The sequence below is a fragment of the Hemiscyllium ocellatum genome, chromosome 8, assembly GCF_020745735.1.
Source record: "Hemiscyllium ocellatum isolate sHemOce1 chromosome 8, sHemOce1.pat.X.cur, whole genome shotgun sequence".
NCBI lineage: Eukaryota > Metazoa > Chordata > Chondrichthyes > Orectolobiformes > Hemiscylliidae > Hemiscyllium > Hemiscyllium ocellatum.
In genome coordinates, this window is record NC_083408.1 from 90,079,769 (window position 1) to 90,097,729 (window position 17,961).

The following is a 17,961-nucleotide window of genomic DNA, read 5'->3' on the forward strand; positions in this document are numbered from 1 at the left end:
CTGAAGGGTTGTGAATCTCTGGAAATCCCTGCCCAGTGAAGCAGCTGAGGCTACGTTGTATATTTTTCAGGCAAAGGTAGATTTTTGAACAGTAAAGGAATTAAAGATTATGGTGAGCTTATGGGTAAGTGGAGCTAAGTCCATGAAAAGATCAGTCCTCATCTTATAGATCATGGCGTAGGCTTGATGGGCCAGATGGTCTACTCCTGCTCCTATTTCTCATGTCCTTACATCACTGGTCTGGTTCAACTCTACACTTTTCTCTCAGGAGGGCTGCTAAAGTCATGGAGCTGACAGCCCTCAGATTGGTTTGACAATATTGAGAGCCTATGTAAAAACAATGACTGCAGATGCTGGAAACCAGATTCTGGATCAGTGGTGCTGGAAGAGCACAGCAGTTCACGCAGCATCCAAAGTGCAGCGAAATCGACGTTTCGGGCAAAAGCCCTTCATCAGGAATAAAGGCAGTGAGTCTGAAGCGTGGATAGATAAGCTAGAAGAGGGTGGGGGTGGGGAGAAAGTAGCATAGAGTACAATGGGTGAGTGGGGGAGGGGATGAAGGTGATAGGTCAGGGAGGAGAGGGTGGAGTGGATAGGTGGAAAAGGAGACAGGCAGGTAGGACAAGTCCGGACAAGTCAAGGGGACAGTGCTGAGCTGGAAGTTTGGAACTAGGGTGAGGTGGGGGGAAGGGGAAATGAGGAAACTGTTGAAGTCCACATTGATGCCCTGGGGTTGAAGTGTTCCGAGGCGGAAGATGAGGCGTTCTTCCTCCAGGCGTCTGGTGGTGAGGGAGCGGCGGTGAAGGAGGCCCAGGACCTCCATGTCCTCGGCAGAGTGGGAGGGGGAGTTGAAATGTTGGGCCACGGGGCGGTGTAGTTGATTAGTGTGGGTTTCCCAGAGATGTTGCCTAAAGCGCTCTGCTAGGAGGTGCCCAGACTCCCCAGTGTAGAGGAGACCGCATCGGAAGCAACAGATACAATAAGTGATATTAGTGGATGTGCAGGTAAAACTTTAATGGATGTGGAAGGCTCCTTTAGAGCCTTGGATAGAGGTGAGGGAGGTGGTGTGGGTCCTGAAGCGTGGAGAGATAAGCTTGAGGAGCGTGGGGGTGGGGAGAAAGTAGCATAGAGTACAATGGGTGAGTGGGGGAGGGGATAAAGGTGATAGGTCAGGGAGGAGAGGGTGGAGTGGATAGGCGGAAAAGGAGATAGGCAGGTAGGACAAGTCCGGACAAGTCATGCCTGAAGCATGGAGGGACATTTCCGCCAAGTCTTCGCATAAACCAAATCATCCGCCGACATTTCCGCCACCTCCAAATATACCCCACCACCACAGGAACTGTAAAACTTGTGCACACACCACCTCCCTCACCTCTATCCAAGGCTCTAAAGGAGCCTTCCACATCCATCAAAGTTTTACCTGCATATCCACTAATATTATTTATTGTATCCGTTGCTTCTGATGCGGTCTCCTCTACATTGGGGAGACTGGGCGCCTCCTAGCAGAGCGCTTTAGGGAACATCTCCGGGACACCCGCACCAATCACCACACCGCCCCGGGGCCCAACATTTCAACTCCCCCTCCCACTCTGCCGAGGACATGGAGGTCCTGGGCTTCTTTTACCGCCGCTCCCTCACTACCAGACGCCTGGAGGAAGAATGCCCCATATTCTGCCTCGGAACACTTCAACCCTAGGGCATCAATGTGGACTTCAATAGTTTCCTCATTTCCCCTTCCCCCACCTCACCCTAGGTCCAAACTTCCAGCTCAGCACTGTCCCTATGTCTAGTCCGGACTTGTCCTACCTACCTATCTCCTTTTCCACCTATCCACTCCACCCTCTCCTCCCTGACCTATCACCTTCATCCCCTCCCCACTCACCCATTGTACTCTATGCTACTTTCTCCCCACCCCCACCCTCCTCTAGCTTATCTCTCCACGCTTCAGGCTCACTGCCTTTATTCCTGATGAAGGGCTTTTGCCCAAAACGTCAATTTTGCTGCACTTTGGATGCTGCCTGAACTGCTGTGCCCTTCCAGCATCACTAATCCAGAATATTGAGAGCCTGCCTACAGTCCTACATATGACAGTGAATGCACAGTGAACCAATCAGAAGATTACCTTTAGGAATCTTGTGCAATTGAGTGTGCTGTCAGTAAGTGTGGGGTGACGATCTGCATTGAGTCCAAATGTTGGTATCCTGAAGTCCTGTGAAGAAATCCAGGCTTTTATGTCACCTAGAAACAACAAAGTTGGATAAAGTACCTTCATCCAAATCACTGATATGGCAAATAGCTGTGGCTCAAAAATTAACTCTTATGCCACTCCACATGATTAACCAGAAAATGAACTGTGCATTCCCCTTTCTGCTTTCTGTTCATTAACTTCTCAATTCATGCTAATATATTATCCACAAACCCATGAAGGCCAAGTTGTGAGCAACATCCTCTTATATGGCATGTTATCAAATGCCTTTTGAAAGTTCAAGTATAATGTGCCCATTGGATCCCATTTACGTGCCACGCTAAATACATTTACAAAAAAAAACCCATCAGATTTCCCTTTCATAAACCTGTGTTGAATCTACTTTATCATATTAGGATTTATCAAGAGCCCTGTTTCCATCTCAGCTAATGTATCCTTTCATTTTCCCTATGATTGAAGTCAGGATAACTGTCCAACGATTCTCTTTTTCCCTTCTTCTATTCTTGCAAAATGCGGTTATTTTTGCGAACTTACAGTCAACAGGATCATTGTAGAATCTAGGGAATTCTGGAAGCTCAAAAACAATTTATCTATCTATGCAACCAACTCTTCCAATAACAAAGCTAATGGCCAAAGGACCAGGGAATTTGTTAATTACTAATTCCATTAATTTCTCCTCACTAATATTGTTTACTTTAAATTCATCATTCTCTTTATGTTTTATTGTCACCATAATATCTGTTTGTTCTTCACTTTTATTAAAGTGTAAATAAACACAAGGACACAAGAGATTAGGCTTGTTTTGGGACCTCAGTCAAATCTTCCCTGGAAGTCTTAAGCAAACTCACCAGGGTCTGTCCTATAAGGTGGTGGCAGGATGAGGCCTGGCCTCACTTGCTGTTGTGACAGGGAAGCTGTCCAAGGGCCCTTTGGTTCCAGATTTAGAGGTAGCATGGCGGCACATTGCTTAGCACTGCTGCCACACTGTGCCTGGGACCCAGGTTCGATTCCAGCCTGGGGTGACTGTCCATGTGGAGTTTGCACATCCTCCCTGTGTCTGCATGGGTTTCTGTCAAGTGCTCCAGTTTCCTTTCCTCAGTCCAAACCTATACAGGTTAGGTGGATTGGCCGTGCTAAATTGCCCATAGCCTCCAGGGGTGTTTAGGCTGGGTTAGCCATAAGAAATATAGGGTGCTAGGAATGTAGTGGGTCTGGGTTGTTGCAGACTCGATGGGCTGAGTGGCCTTTTTCTGCACTAACAGGATTCTCTGACTTCTATGACTAGTTGGGATGGAGGTGGGAAGGTGGCATGGTCCTCATTGTTGTATATGAGTCTGAATGGGTTAATGCTGAGGAGTTCCATAAGTACCACACACTATGATGATGTCAGATTTAACTTATGGGCAGAACAGCTTTGGATCTTGGAGTGAAGCCTCACATGTGGATCATCTCAAAATCCTATCAATGTCTGCATTCGGAGCAGGAGCGGGCCTCTCTGCCCCTTCAGCCTGGTCAGCAGCTCAACAGCATCATGGCTGATCCAATTATTCCACACTCCTGGCTACCCACAATAACCCTTGCATTATCAAGGGCTTTTGCCCGAAACATCAATTTCCCTGCTCCTCAGATGCTGCCTGACTTGCTGTGTTTTTCCAGCACCACACTCTCAACTCTAATCTCCAGCATCTGCAGTCCTCACTTTTGCCCTTAAAAAAAGATTCAAAGGTTCCACTTGCTCTGCCTTTTGAGGAAGAGTTCCAAAGACTCTTAATGTTCTGTGAGAAATAAAATGTCTTAATCTATCTCTTAAAAGAGCAGCCCATTATTTTGAAATGTTGATCTTTAGTTCTAGAATCTCTCAAAGAAAAACAAACATCTTTCCCATATCCCAGCCTAATTTCCCAGCTCTCTTTAGTCTGTCTCCTTTCATACCCTCAGAATTGCTTTTAAGTTTAAAATAACAGTCTTGGACTTTATTCTTCTCTCCTTCAACTGAATATAAAATTCAATTATATTATGACCACTGTTACCTAGAGAGGTTCTCTCACAATGAAATCATAAATTACTTCTATCTCATTGTACAATAATTCTATAAGACCAAAAGATATAGGAGCAGAAGCAAGTCATTCAGCCCACTGAGTCTGCTCCACCATTGAATGAGATAAAGGCTGGTCTGATCATCTCATCACCATAAACCTTGATTCTTTTCCTGATTAAAGATCTGTTATCTCAGCCTTGTCCATCTGATTTTTCGATTATTGCTGCACATTTCTGACAAGCTTCCACTAATCTTTCCTTAATTTCCAATGTTAAGGAGCCTGCACAGCATTCCCTTCCTGCTTTTATAACTTCTCATCTATACACAAACTGCTTTTATATCCTGGTTTCATGGATTTCAGTCATCCGTCTCTACTGCACCAATACCATCATTAATTAACAGAGCCATTCCTCCACCTTTAACTCAACTACCTGTCCTTCCTAAATGTCCAGCAACCTTCAAGATTTAGTGCCAATTTATATCCTCCTGCAGCGATGTCTCTGTAATTACTACCAGATCCCATATTTATTTATATTTGCACTATCAGTCCATCTGTTTTATTTTGAATGCATTCAATTTTGGCTTCTTATTATTTCTGTAACCTCTAACCCTTCCGAGGATGATTTAATCTTAGATATGCCTTCTGTATATCTTCCTGTAATGGTTTGTTTTTCATTTCTCATATTAGTATCTTTTTATTTTGCCTTGTCACTACTCTTTGATTTATTCCATCTTCCCAGATTTGATTCTGTGCCCACATGATATAGTTTTAAATCCAATTCACTACTTTCCCAATTATTCCATTTGCAAGAATACTGACCTTGGCACAGTCCAGGTGTAGACAGTGCAGTGTTGTTGACATTTTTCCTAGTATTGGTGCCAATGCCCCATGAACTAGAACCCAGTTCTTCTGCACCAGTATTTGAGACACACATTCATTTCTCTAATCTTATTTGCCCTATGCCAATCTGTACATTATTCAGGTAATAATCCAGAGAATCTTACTTTAAGGCTCCTTTTCTTAATTTGGTGTCTGGCTCCTCATTCTAACTATATGAAACCTCTTCCTTGTCCACTTCTGTCATTGGACTTATGTAGATCACAATGGCTGGATCCTCCCAACTCTAATCTGCAGACCTGAGCAGAAATCCCAAAGCTTGGCACCAGGCAGTCAACATAGCTGTGCAGACTTTCACTCATTACACTCAGAGAACAGTGTAAATCTCTCTCATTCTACTGTCCCCCTACTCCATTACATTTATTTTTGCTCCTCCCACTACTTGAATGTCTTCCACCCCAAAGTGGCATGGTCAATTAGCTTACCACACAAGGCTCTTAAGTTCTGTGCCAAAGCTGCCAGAGTGATAAACACTTCCTGTAGTTGTGTTTTCTGTACATCACATTGGCACTAAGGAGCTTCAATGTACATTACCTGTCTTATCACTTAATGTGTTTTAATGAACTACTTAACTACGTTATTCAATTATTTGTTTTCCTTTTCTATATACAGCAAACTGTTTATGAGCTGACACCAGGAGTGCATTGGTTGATCAAATATTCCAGATAATCAAGAGGTCCACATAACCACAGTAAAACCTGAGCAAGTGAAAGTTTGAGACATCAGCATCTCTCAAAAAATGTATTAAAACATCAACACACTTCCTAAAATCAATGTAAAAATGCACAGTACATAATGGAAACATAATGCAGGGGAATACACATCACTGTTATAACTTATTTATAACATAAATGGTCTGGACATCGCAGTATTTGAGATACATAACTTTTGCTGATTTATCAAGGGTGCCAGTAGATAAGGTGCCAGTTAAAACAAACTTTCCTGTACTATTTGAAGCCTTAGAAGGAGAATAGAATTAATGGCCATCTAATGTCACTGGCTCAGTTTACAGAAGCCTGTGAATTTGCAAAACTAAAGGATGATATAATTAAAGATAAGATTGCATTAAACCCAAGAGATCACATAGAGCAGACCAGCCAAGAGGAGAGAAACTGACAATCAGGAGAGCAGTGGAAATGTGCAAAAGTGCTGAGGTTGTCAATCAGCAGCTGAAGTATTATTCATGGCAGAACATGTCATGTCTTGCATTATACTTACAGATCATCCAGGCACAAAAGGCACAATTTCACCTAAAGGACAGGCCACAAGTACTCTCGAGGCTATCAAGTGAAGGTGAAGAAGGCATGTCCAGGATGGGGAAAACAATGTTCTCACTGCAAGAAACTGAATCATTTTACACACAATTGTCTGGTGAAAAGGAAGTACAGAAAGCAAGTACAAACGGTGACCCGAGAGATATCAGCTGAGAATTGTGACAAATCACTCTGCACCATGTAATAAATTGGTTCAGTCAGCTTAATAGGTTAGATATGATTTCTCTTTTTTGGAAAGGGTATAATAGAAGGAAAGCTTCAAGTGAACATAAAATGTCAGGTAAGCATCAGATTCTGAACAACCTTTCAGAATTATTTCTCCCAAGTGTTGTTGAGCATTGGAGGTTCATTTAATTGTTCTTTATTTTTTATTATTCCCCACTTTTCCACATTCTTTCATGTACTAATTAGTAAAGTTAGACCACATGGAATTCAGGGTGAGCTTGCCAATTGGTTACAAAATTGGCTTTATGGTAGGAGACAGAGAGTGGTTATAGAGGTTTGTTTTCCATCGTGGAGACCTGTGACCAGCGGTGTTCAGGGTCACTTTCATTTGTCATTTATATAAATGATTTGGATGAGAACATAGGAGGCATAGAGTCATAGAGATGTACAGCATGGAAACAGACCCTTCGGTCCAACCTGTCCATGCCGACCAGATATCCCAACTCATTCTAGTCCCACCTGCCAGCACCCAGCCTATATCCCTCCAAACCCTTCTTATTCATATATCCATCCAAATGCCTCTCAAATGTTGCAATTGTACCAGCCTCCACCACATCCTCTGGCAGCTCATTCCATATACATACCACCCTCTGCGTGAAAAAGTTGCCCCTGAGGTCTCTTTTATATCTTTCCCCTCTCACCCTAAACCTATGCCCTGTAGTTCTGGACTCCCCAACCCCAGGGAAAAGATTTTGTCTATTTATCCTATCCATGCCCCTCAAAATTTTGTAAACCTCTATAAGGTCACCCCTCTGCCTCTGACGCTGCAGGGAAAACAGCCCCAGCCTGTTCAGCGTCTCCCTGTAGCTCAGATCCTCCAACCCTGGCAGCATCCTTGTAAATCTTTTCTGAACCCTTTCATGTTTCACATCTTTCCGATAGGAAGGAGACTGGAATTGCATGCAATATTCCAACAGTGGCCTAACCAATGTCCTGTACAGCTGTAACATGACCTCCCAACTCCTGTACTCAATACTCTGACCAATAAATGAAAGCATACCAAGCGCCTTCTTCACTGTCCTATTTACCTGCGACTCTACTTTCAAGGAGCTATGAACCTGCACTCCAAGGTCTCTTTGTTCAGCAACATTCCCTAGGACCTTACCATTAAGTGTATAAGTCCTGCTAAGATTTGCTTTCCCAAAATGCAGCACCTTGCATTTATCTGAATTAAACTCCATCTGCCGCTTCTCAGCCCATTGGCCCATCTGATCAAGATCCTGTTGTAATCTGAGGTAACCTGCTTTGCTGTCCACTGCACCTCCAATTTTGGTGTCATCTGCAAACTTACTAACTTCACCTCTTATGTTCGCATCCAAATCATTTATGTAATTGATAAAAAGTAGAGGACCCAGCAACGATCCTTGTGGCACTCCACTGGTCTCAGGTCTCCAGTCTGAAAAACAACCCTCCACTACCACCCTCTGTCTTCTAACTTTGAGGCAGTTCTGTATCCAAATGGCTAATTCTCCCTGTATTAGAGACTGATCTAACCTTGCTCATCAGTCTCCCATGGGGAACCTTGTTGAACGCCTTACTGAAGTCCATATTGATCACATCTAACGCTCTGCCCTCTTCAATCCTCTTTGTTACTTGCTCAAAAAACTCAATCAAGTTTGTGAGACATGACTTCCCACGCACAAAACCATGTTGACTATCCCTAATCAGTCCTTGCCTTTCCAAATACATGTACATCCTGTCCCTCAGGATTCCCTCCAAAGACTTGCCCACCACCGATGTTAGACTCATTGGTCTATAGTTCCCTGGCTTGTCCTTATCACCCATCTTAAACAGTGGCACCATGTTTACCAATCTCCAGTCTTCCAGCAACTCACCTATGACTTTCGATGACACAAATATCTCAGCAAGGGGCCCAGCAATCACTTTTCTAGCTTCCCACAGAATTCTCGGGTGCACCTGATCTGGTCGTGGGGATTTATTCACCTTTACTCATTTCAAGACATCCATCACTTCCTCCTCTGCATTATGGACATTTTGCAAGGTGTCACCATCTATTTCTCTACAGTCTATATCTTCCATATCATTTTCCACAGTAAATACTGATGCAAAATACTCATTTAGTATCTCCCCCATTTTCTGCGGTTCCAGACAAAAGCCGCCTTGCTGATCTTTGAGGAACGATTAGAAAGTTTATGTGTGACACCAAAATTGGTGGTTTAGTGGACAATGATGGGAGGTTATTTAAGATTACAAAGGGATCTTAATGAATTGGGTCAATGGGCTGAAGCATGGCAAATGGAGTTTAATTTGGATGAATGTAAGATATTGCATTTTGGTAAAACAAACAAGAGCTGGATATATACAATTAATGTTCTATTCCTGATGAAGGGCTTTTGCTCGAAACATCAATTTTCCTGCTCCTTGGATGCTGCCTGAGCTGCTGTGCTTTTCCAGCACCACTGTAAGCTAGAATATACAATTAATGGAAGAACCCTGGGTAGTGTTGTAGAACAGAGAGACTTGGAGTTCAGGTACACATTTCTTTGAAATTTGCTTCATTGGCGGACAGGATGGTTAAGAAGGCACTTAGCACACTTGGCTTCTTTGCTCAGACCTCAGACTGAGGAGTTGGGAGTCATTTTGAGGTTATACAGGATGTTGGTGAGGCTTTTTCTGGAATACTGTGTGCAGTTCTGATAGGCCTGCCACAAGAAGCTTACTATTAAACTGGAGAGAGTTCGGAAAATATTTCCAAGGGTGTTGCTAGGAATGGAGGGCTTAAGATATAAAAATAGACTGGAAACATTTTTTACTGAGCATAGGAGGTCAAAGGGTGACCTTATTGAGGTTTATAAAATCATGAGGGACATGAATAAGGTGAATGACAAGGGTCTTTTTCCCAGGGTGGGGGAATTCAAAACTAAGGGGCATATTTTTAAGGTGAGAGGTGAAAGATTTAAAAAGGACATGAGGGGCATGTCCTGCCAGAGAAAGTGGCGGATGTGAGGTCCAATTACAACATTCAAAAGACATTTGGATAATTTAATGAATATGCAAGATTTGGAAGGATATGGGCGCAATGAGGTGGGACGAGATTAGTTTGGGAAAATGGTTGGCAAGGACTTTTTTGACCTAAGGGTTTGTTTATGTGCTGTATGAGACAATGACTCTACTGTCAGAGGTTGCTACTAGGTGATTAACCAAGGACAGTGCTAGCAAAGAACTCTCTCCAGCCAGCTTTCCTCTCCTCCTACCAATGACTAGGATGCAATGGTTATGCTTTCTGTCAAAAGAATATCTATAAATAAATTGGGGTTATGTGGTTGACCACGAATGGTTAAACGTTACATGTTATTTATGAGATGCCACCACTTGAAACTACTTAAAATTGAAATTCCCTCCTTTTGAGATGAGCAACTTGGCAACCATGAACATAAACAAAGAATACCAAAGTCTACCCTTTACTGTTAAATTATCCTACAAATAAAATTGCTGTCATTTTCTGCTGAAGGCCCTGTTGTATGATTCTAGAGATCTCATTTAAATATCTTTCGCACTTATTGTCATACTTCACATGACTGTGTTGGGGAACATATCCTAACCCCTGCCACTTCTGGAAATGTGGGTGCTGTTATTTACTTACGGTTGGTTGGAAATTCACAGCTGAGAGCTGATATTCTGCTTTGGAATCTCTTCAAAACTACAATGATTTTCTATCAGTCATTAGTCACTCTGTGCCCTAATATATTCCATTTGACCTCATTATCCTAGTTTCTGTCTCTGGATAGATTTTCATTTCTACTCCATGGATCTGAAGTGTCACCTGGCAGGACAAAGAGAATAAAATCAGGTTGGGAATGGCTGCAAAGAACTTCAGAGCATGGCTTAAAATGTATAATATCAGCTTAACCCTTGGTTGAACATTTCTCCTGATCTTTATTTTAATTTGTCATAAGTGGCTGGGCATATATTACATGTTAAATTCTACCACCTGCTGCCAATGTTAACACCACTTTTGAATATGGGAGCTACCACCAGGAGACTTCCCTTTCCTCTTATAGCTGACACAATGTCCTGTCTGCTCTCTGTCTCTGTGATACTTTAAGCCCAATTAATGGACTTTGTCTTAACTCTTTGTTTTTTTAAATTTCTTTATATTATGGTGGAAGCACTGTTATTCTGAATGTATTATCTCTTTATTTTTCTAATTTATTTCCATGATTTTGTACCTTTGAATTTCTGTAATGCTGGACTTATTATCTCATTATTTTTCTAATTTTTGTTTTCCTAAATACTCGTACTCAAAAATCTGTATCTAGGTAACCATACACCTAAGGTACCACTGTAAGTGGTGACTTGTACTGATGTGAGTACATGTGACAATAAAGCTAATACAATTCAATTAAATGATGAAGAGTCATCTAGACTTGAAACATTAGCTTGCTCGCACTCCATGGATTCTGCCTGACCTCCAGCATTTCATGTTTACTGTTCAATACACTTCAGCCTCTTACCCCTAATCTATGGGCACCTTATGTGGGGACAAATGGATAGGTCCAAAGGCCTCATTGTACACCTGCTGCTGGGCTTGGTCAAAGTGGCCAACAATAGGTCCAGACAGTAGATCGTGGAGATGGTCATAGTGCTTGCCCCTTTCTTGTGGTGAGTGCCCATTGAGAGGGAGCATACAGTGCCCACTGGCATGAGAGAGGCCTTGGGAGATCAGTAGGCACCACTGGAATTGGGATGCATCATCCTCTGGGTAATGTTATTTTGGTTTAGTAAATTTCGTTAATTTTAATCTAGGTTTTGGTTTAAAGAGTAGAAAGGAGGATTGGGCTCTTGTGCAGTGGTACCAGTTTCAAGTATCCCCTGCCCCAAGTGTCTGCCATATATGTCCAAGCAGGTTGTTTAAAATAATTAGAAAGCGGAACTCGTAGTAACAAGCTATCCCAAACACAAGCAGTGGATGATATCCAGAGCCCAATGTGACACATAGAAGCCAAGCAATATGAAAAGGGTTTTGTTTATCAGTTGGTCATTTATGAATAAATCTTCAGACTACAGTGTGGAATTTGGCAATTACCCTCTAAATTCTAAAGAGATCAATATGTTCAATAAACTGTCAACACCAACATTTTCTGATGATGAATATTCTATAATAGCTTCCTTCTGAAAAAAATTAAACATTTGCAACTCAAACACTCCTTATTGTACACAAATACAGGAAAGTAACCTGACCTTTAATCAGATCAAAAATGTATATAAAACATGCACCAGAACAGATTTCCCAGATGATAATTAGGACTGGGCTTAATTTGCAGGAAATTTTCGAAAGGGTAGTAATTCAATTGTTAGCATCTGTGCCATGGTCAGAGTGGTATCCTGCTTAACTAACAAATGGAATTCCCTCTGAACTACTGCATCACTTTCAGATGTTTTGAACCATATCCCTCACCTTGAAGTCTTCTCCAGTTCTATTTATGAATCTTCTTTGTGATGTCCAGTCTTCAGGATGTTTTTAGTGCCCCAGCAATTGTAGTCAGTAGAAGAGAGGACACTCTTTAGTGCAGTTTGTTGCTTTAGTAATTGATGACCCGCAAAGTGAGGTGACATGAATACTAACGTTGATCGTTAGGCAGGTGTAGCTATTAGGGTTAGAAACACAAGTTGAACTTGACTGTTGATGTAATTTTAAAAATCACACAGCACCAGATTATAGTCCAACAGATTTATTTGGAAGTACATGCTTTCGGAGTGCTGTTCCTGCATCAGTGGAGCAATATCATAAGACACAGAATTTAGAGTAAAAGATCAAAGTGTCATACAACTGATGCAAATGTATTGAACAACCCTCGACTGCTGTTACGTCTTTAATTACTTAGAATGGCTTGCAGGTTTCGAATTATTAATATGAAGACCCCAGAACTTCTTTCAAGTTACATTCCTGAGATAGCTTAAAGGATTTATAAAAAAGGTGACATCTCAGTTCAGGCAATGCATTAAAAGTATAAGGTTCGAGTCTGTCTGTATTCCAGCCTTGAGTCAGACCAGTTCTATTTCCAAAGATGTAAACTTCTACTTTGTAATTGTTGACTACGTGGGAAGGGAAATTGTGATTCTTGACATAGGAGCCCATCTGGGATGTTCTGAAATGGAATTGCTCCTCCTGATGCAGTTATGGCGGAAACGGAGGAATTGGGACTAAGGGATAACATTTTTACAGAAGGTCACGTGGTCAACAATGTCCTCAATACATCTCCTCCACTTCCGGCATCTCCAATCTTGAACCCCACCCTGTGTCATCAACTTCCACCTACTAAACTTCAGATATAGCACATTAGTATCCTCCACCTACAGTCAGACCTCACCACCAGAAATATATTTCCCTCGCCATCATTCTATAGAGTCCATTCCCTCCAAGACTTCCTTGTTAGGTCCATGCCCTCCCACTAACACACCTCCATTCCCAGCACCTTCTCTTGCCACTGCAAGAGGAATAAAATGTATGCCATACATCTCCACTCACCTCTGTCCAAAGCCCCAAAGGTTCTTTCCACATCTGGCAGAGATTTTCCTGCACATCCAAATACCTCATCTGCTGTGTCCATTGCTCTTGATGTAGTCTCCTCTATATTGAGGAAATAGGTTGCCAACTCGCAGAATGTTTCAAAGAACAACTCTGGGACATATGCACCAAACAATCCCACCATCCTGTGGCCGACCACTTCAACTCCCTCTCCCATTCTACCAAGAATATGCAAGTCTTGGGCGTCCTCCACTGCCAAATCCTAGCAACCCGATGATTGGAGGAAGAATGCCTCAGCTTCCGCCCTGGGACCCTCCAACCACATGAGATCAATGTCGATTTCATCAGCTTCCTCATCTCTCTTCCCCCACCTCATTCCAGATCCAACTTGGCACCACCTTCTTGAACTGTCCCACTTGTCCATCTTCCTTTCCACCTATCCACTTCACCCTCCACTCCGACTATCACCGTCACCACTACACCTGCATCTACTTATCACTATCCAAGCTACCTTTCACCCTGTTCCACAACCCCTCCCACTTATCTCTCAATCCTTTCCGTTCCCACATTGCTGAAGAAGGGCTTATGCCCAAAACATCGACTCTTCTGCTCCTCAGATGTTACCTGACCTGCTGTGCTTTTCTAGCACCATACTTTTCAACTCTGATCTCCAGCATCTGCAGTCCTCACTCTCTCTATATTTGACAAGGGACTCATAAAGAGAATATTATAGTAATGGTCTCAAGTTTGACTAAAGAGGCAAGATCTAAGAGTGTCTTATAGCTAAGGAGAAGTTGAGGTAGAGAACTGGACCGGTTTTGGCATTGAATTCCAGCCAGTAGGACCTAGGCAACAAAAAGCACAATTGTCAATGGTGGGAATTTGCAAGAACCTAGGATTGGAGGACTGCTGTTACCTTAGAGAACCCTCCTGCTTTGTCATCCACTGTCTCTTTAGTATCATTACCTTTATCCTAGTCAATGCTCTCCAATGGTGGGTCTGTGTGCTATTCATTTGACAGAACTGATTTTAGCAGCATATAGGCTATCACAATTGCCTGCAATAATTCTTCTGCACTGTGTTGAAGGAACATTGGAGTTGTCTAGGTATCAGCATCATTGCTTAAGGATTCCAATAGTTTGCACGATTATTCACTAATTCTTTTAATGAAATTGAGCTGTTGAGTTTACAATTCTGGGAGGCATTGTGGCCACCCTCTGCCCTTTCTGGGCTGGCATCTTCATACGAGATGTTGGTGATCACACCCTTGGTGCCCAGGAGTGACATGAAAGCCCTAAATAATTCATGAAAGCTTTGGGATCATGTGAAGAAGCTGGTAAATCAAGGTCATTGATACTGAACCGTATCGGAGGGAAACCCAGTCCTATTGCTCTTCATTGTACTTGGCAGAAAGTGTTGAAAGTGGTTATCTCAGCAAACGTTGTGCCATGTCAAGGTGACCTTATAGAGGTTTACAAAATTATGAGGGGCATGGATAGGATAAATAGACAGAGTCTTTTCCCTGGGGTCGGGAATCCAGAACTAGAGGGCATAGGTTTAGGGTGAGAGGGGAAAGATATAAAAGAGACCTAATGGGCAACTTTTTCACGTATGTGTATGGAATGAGCTGCCAGACGATATGGTGGAGGCTGGTACAATTGCAACATTTAAGAGTCATTTGGATGGGTATATGAATAGGAAAGGTTTGGAGGGATATGGGCCGGGTGCTGGCAGTTGGGACTAGATTGGGTTGGGATAGCTGGTCGGCATGGACGGGTTGGACCGAAGAGTCTGTTTCCATGCTGTACATCTGTATGACTCTATGACTCTATGTTGTCTGCTTCATGTAAGATTGATTGATGTTATTGCTGTCCTCTGAAGCAGTCTAGAAGGGAACTAGAGGAGAAATAAATCAGGGCAGCGGGAAGCCTGTTGATCCTGCTCAAATCCTGGTGTGTGGAAGTTAAAGGTAAACATTGGAAATGGATTTTTCTAGTCTCTTTAAACTGTTTCAGTGACTGAGTCTCCTCCTGGTTGCTCTCCTTCAATTCATCTCATTTAAAGCTGGAAATGGGTAAGTTACCAAGGGGTTCCTCAATTTGTGTTTCCCCCAGCCCAATTACTCACTCTAGGGTAGAAAATTAACTTCTTGTTTTTCACATTTCTTACATTGACATTCGTTCAAAAGTAAAACCTGCACCTATTAAATAATTTCTGGAATATTTAGGTCCATCTGGAGATTTCTTTTTCTCATGCAGATTCTACTTTCATTTACATATGAACACTACTACTTTTTTTTATCAATATCAATTAACTATTATATGGCTTTTCGCAAATCAATTTTGCAAAGGCGGTCCTTCCTAGTAAAGTATGATTTCATTATACTGTCAAGATTTGGGTTATGAAAGTTTGCCATGTAGGTACATACGAGTGACATAAAACAATTTAATCAGGTCTCCATTGGAGATATTTCTCGCAGATTTGAGATCCAGTTTTAGGAGGGTCAATCAATAATTGAGGAGGGTAAAGTAACACTTCATTCAGATGCCATGTAATATGAGGAATGTTACAATACTTGATCTGCAAGCCAAATCAAATCAGCAGCACAGTAAAATTAAAACATTCAATCATCCTCAAAATTGCCTAATGGTTCACAACTTTAAGGATAACAGATATCAGACAACACGTTTAGCGCTCAAAGAAAAATTAACAACTTAATTTTGCTCTGTTTAAGTTACAGTATTAATAATAAAAAGCAAGCTAACCTTATTAATGTCTATGATTTAAAACCAACTTTCTTTCAACATAAAAGCCGACAGAACTGCAGATGCTGTAAATCAAAAACAAAAACAGAAATTGCTGGAAAAGTTCAGCAGGACTGGCAACATCTGTGGAGAGAAATCAGAGTTAATGTTTTGCGTCGAATGACCTTTTCTCAGTTCCGAAGAAGAGTCACCAGACCTGAAATGTTAACACTGCTTACTCTCCACAGATGCTGCCAGAGCTACTGAGCTTTTCCAGCAATTTCTGTTTTTCTTTTGATTTGCAGAATCTGCAGTTTTGTTTTGTTCTGGAGCAATGTTGGCCCAATAAAGATGGAAAGTAGGGATATTGTCAATGACTATGGGGAAATGGCAGAAATGTTGAATAATTACTTTGCCTCAGTATATGTAGTAAAAAAGGAAAATAGCTTACCTGAAGTCCCAAATAAATTAGTAGCAGACCTGGAACAGAGACTGAATAAAATTGGCATGAAGTAAAATGTTGGGAATGAGTAAATTGATGGAATTAAAGTGTGACAAATCTCTGGTTCTGATGGTTTCCATCTAAGGATGTTGAAGGAAGAAGGGAAGCACCTTTTACATGTAATAATTATACTCTTTTAGAGTTCCTTTGATGTTGTCCCTCTCTGCTTTTTTAGGAAGGATAAAAGAGGAAAACAAAAGAATTAGGCCAGTTCGTGTAATGTCTGTGATAGGGAAATTGCTGGAGTCAATAATTATGAATGGGGCAACTGAACACCTTAAAAACCTTCAGTTAATCAGGGAGAGCCAGCATGGATTCATGACAGACAGGTCAGGCCCAAATCTCAATGAATCTTATTTGAAGAAGTGACTCAGTTTGTGCACTGGGGAAATGTCTATGAATGTTGTTTGCATGCACTTCCAGATAAAGTTGTTTGCATGCATTTGATAAAGTTCCATATAAAAGACCGTTAACTGAGGTGGAAGCCCGTAGAATTGAGGGCATATTTTTGAATGGGCAATTAGTCAAGTGGCAGGTGACAGAAAGTAGGGACAATCGGTAGGTACTAAAATTGGCAGGATGTGACTAGTGGTGTCCCACGATTTGTGTTAGTGCTTTATTATTCACTTTATTTATGAACAGCTTGTATAATGGCACAGAAAGTCATTAATCCAAATTTGAATGGAGGATTTGATAAGAAGGAGAGGCTGGATAGATTGGGACTTTTTCCACTGGAGCGTAGGAGGTGAGAGGTGACTTTATAGAGGATTATAAAATAGTGAGGGGTATAGATCAGGTGAATGACAGGTGTCTTTTCCCTCTGGTGGCGGAGTTCAAGACTAGGGCATACATTTTTAAAGTGAGTGGAAAAAGATTTTAAAAAGACCTGAGAGGCAACTTTTTTACACAGGGAGTGGTTTGTGTGTGGAATAAACCTCCAGAGGATGTGGTGGATGCAGCTACACTTATAATGTTTAAAAGACATTTAGATAAGTACATGAATAAGAAATGGAGGGATATAGGCCAAGCCCAGGCAGGTGGGACAGGTTTAGTTTGGGATTATAGTCGGCATGGGCAGGTTGGACCGAACAGTCTGTTTCCGTACTGTATGACTACGACTATGACCCAATGCTGATGACACAAAGTTAGGTAACATTGTAGAGAGTGTAGACTATTGTAATTTTATGATAAGGGATACAAAGTGAATGGACAAAGTTAAATGTTATCCATTTTTGACCAAAAAAGGATAGATCAGGGTACTTTCTAGATAGCATGAAGTTAAATACAATGGTTGCCCAAAGAAAATTGGGGATTCAGGTGCGCAGATCTTTAAACAGATGTAGAATATAATCAAGAAGGTTAAAGGAATACTGCTTTTATATCTGATTGAAATCTTCCAGATAATGACAGGAAAAGACAGGGTAGATAAAGATAAACTGTTTGGGGATTCTAGACTAGGAGGCATAGTCTGAGAATTTGTCTCAGACCATTCAGGAGAGATGTTAGGAAGCACTTCAACACACAAAGGGCGATAGACGTTTGGAACTGTCTTCGGCAAATGACAGCGGATTAAATCGTATAAAG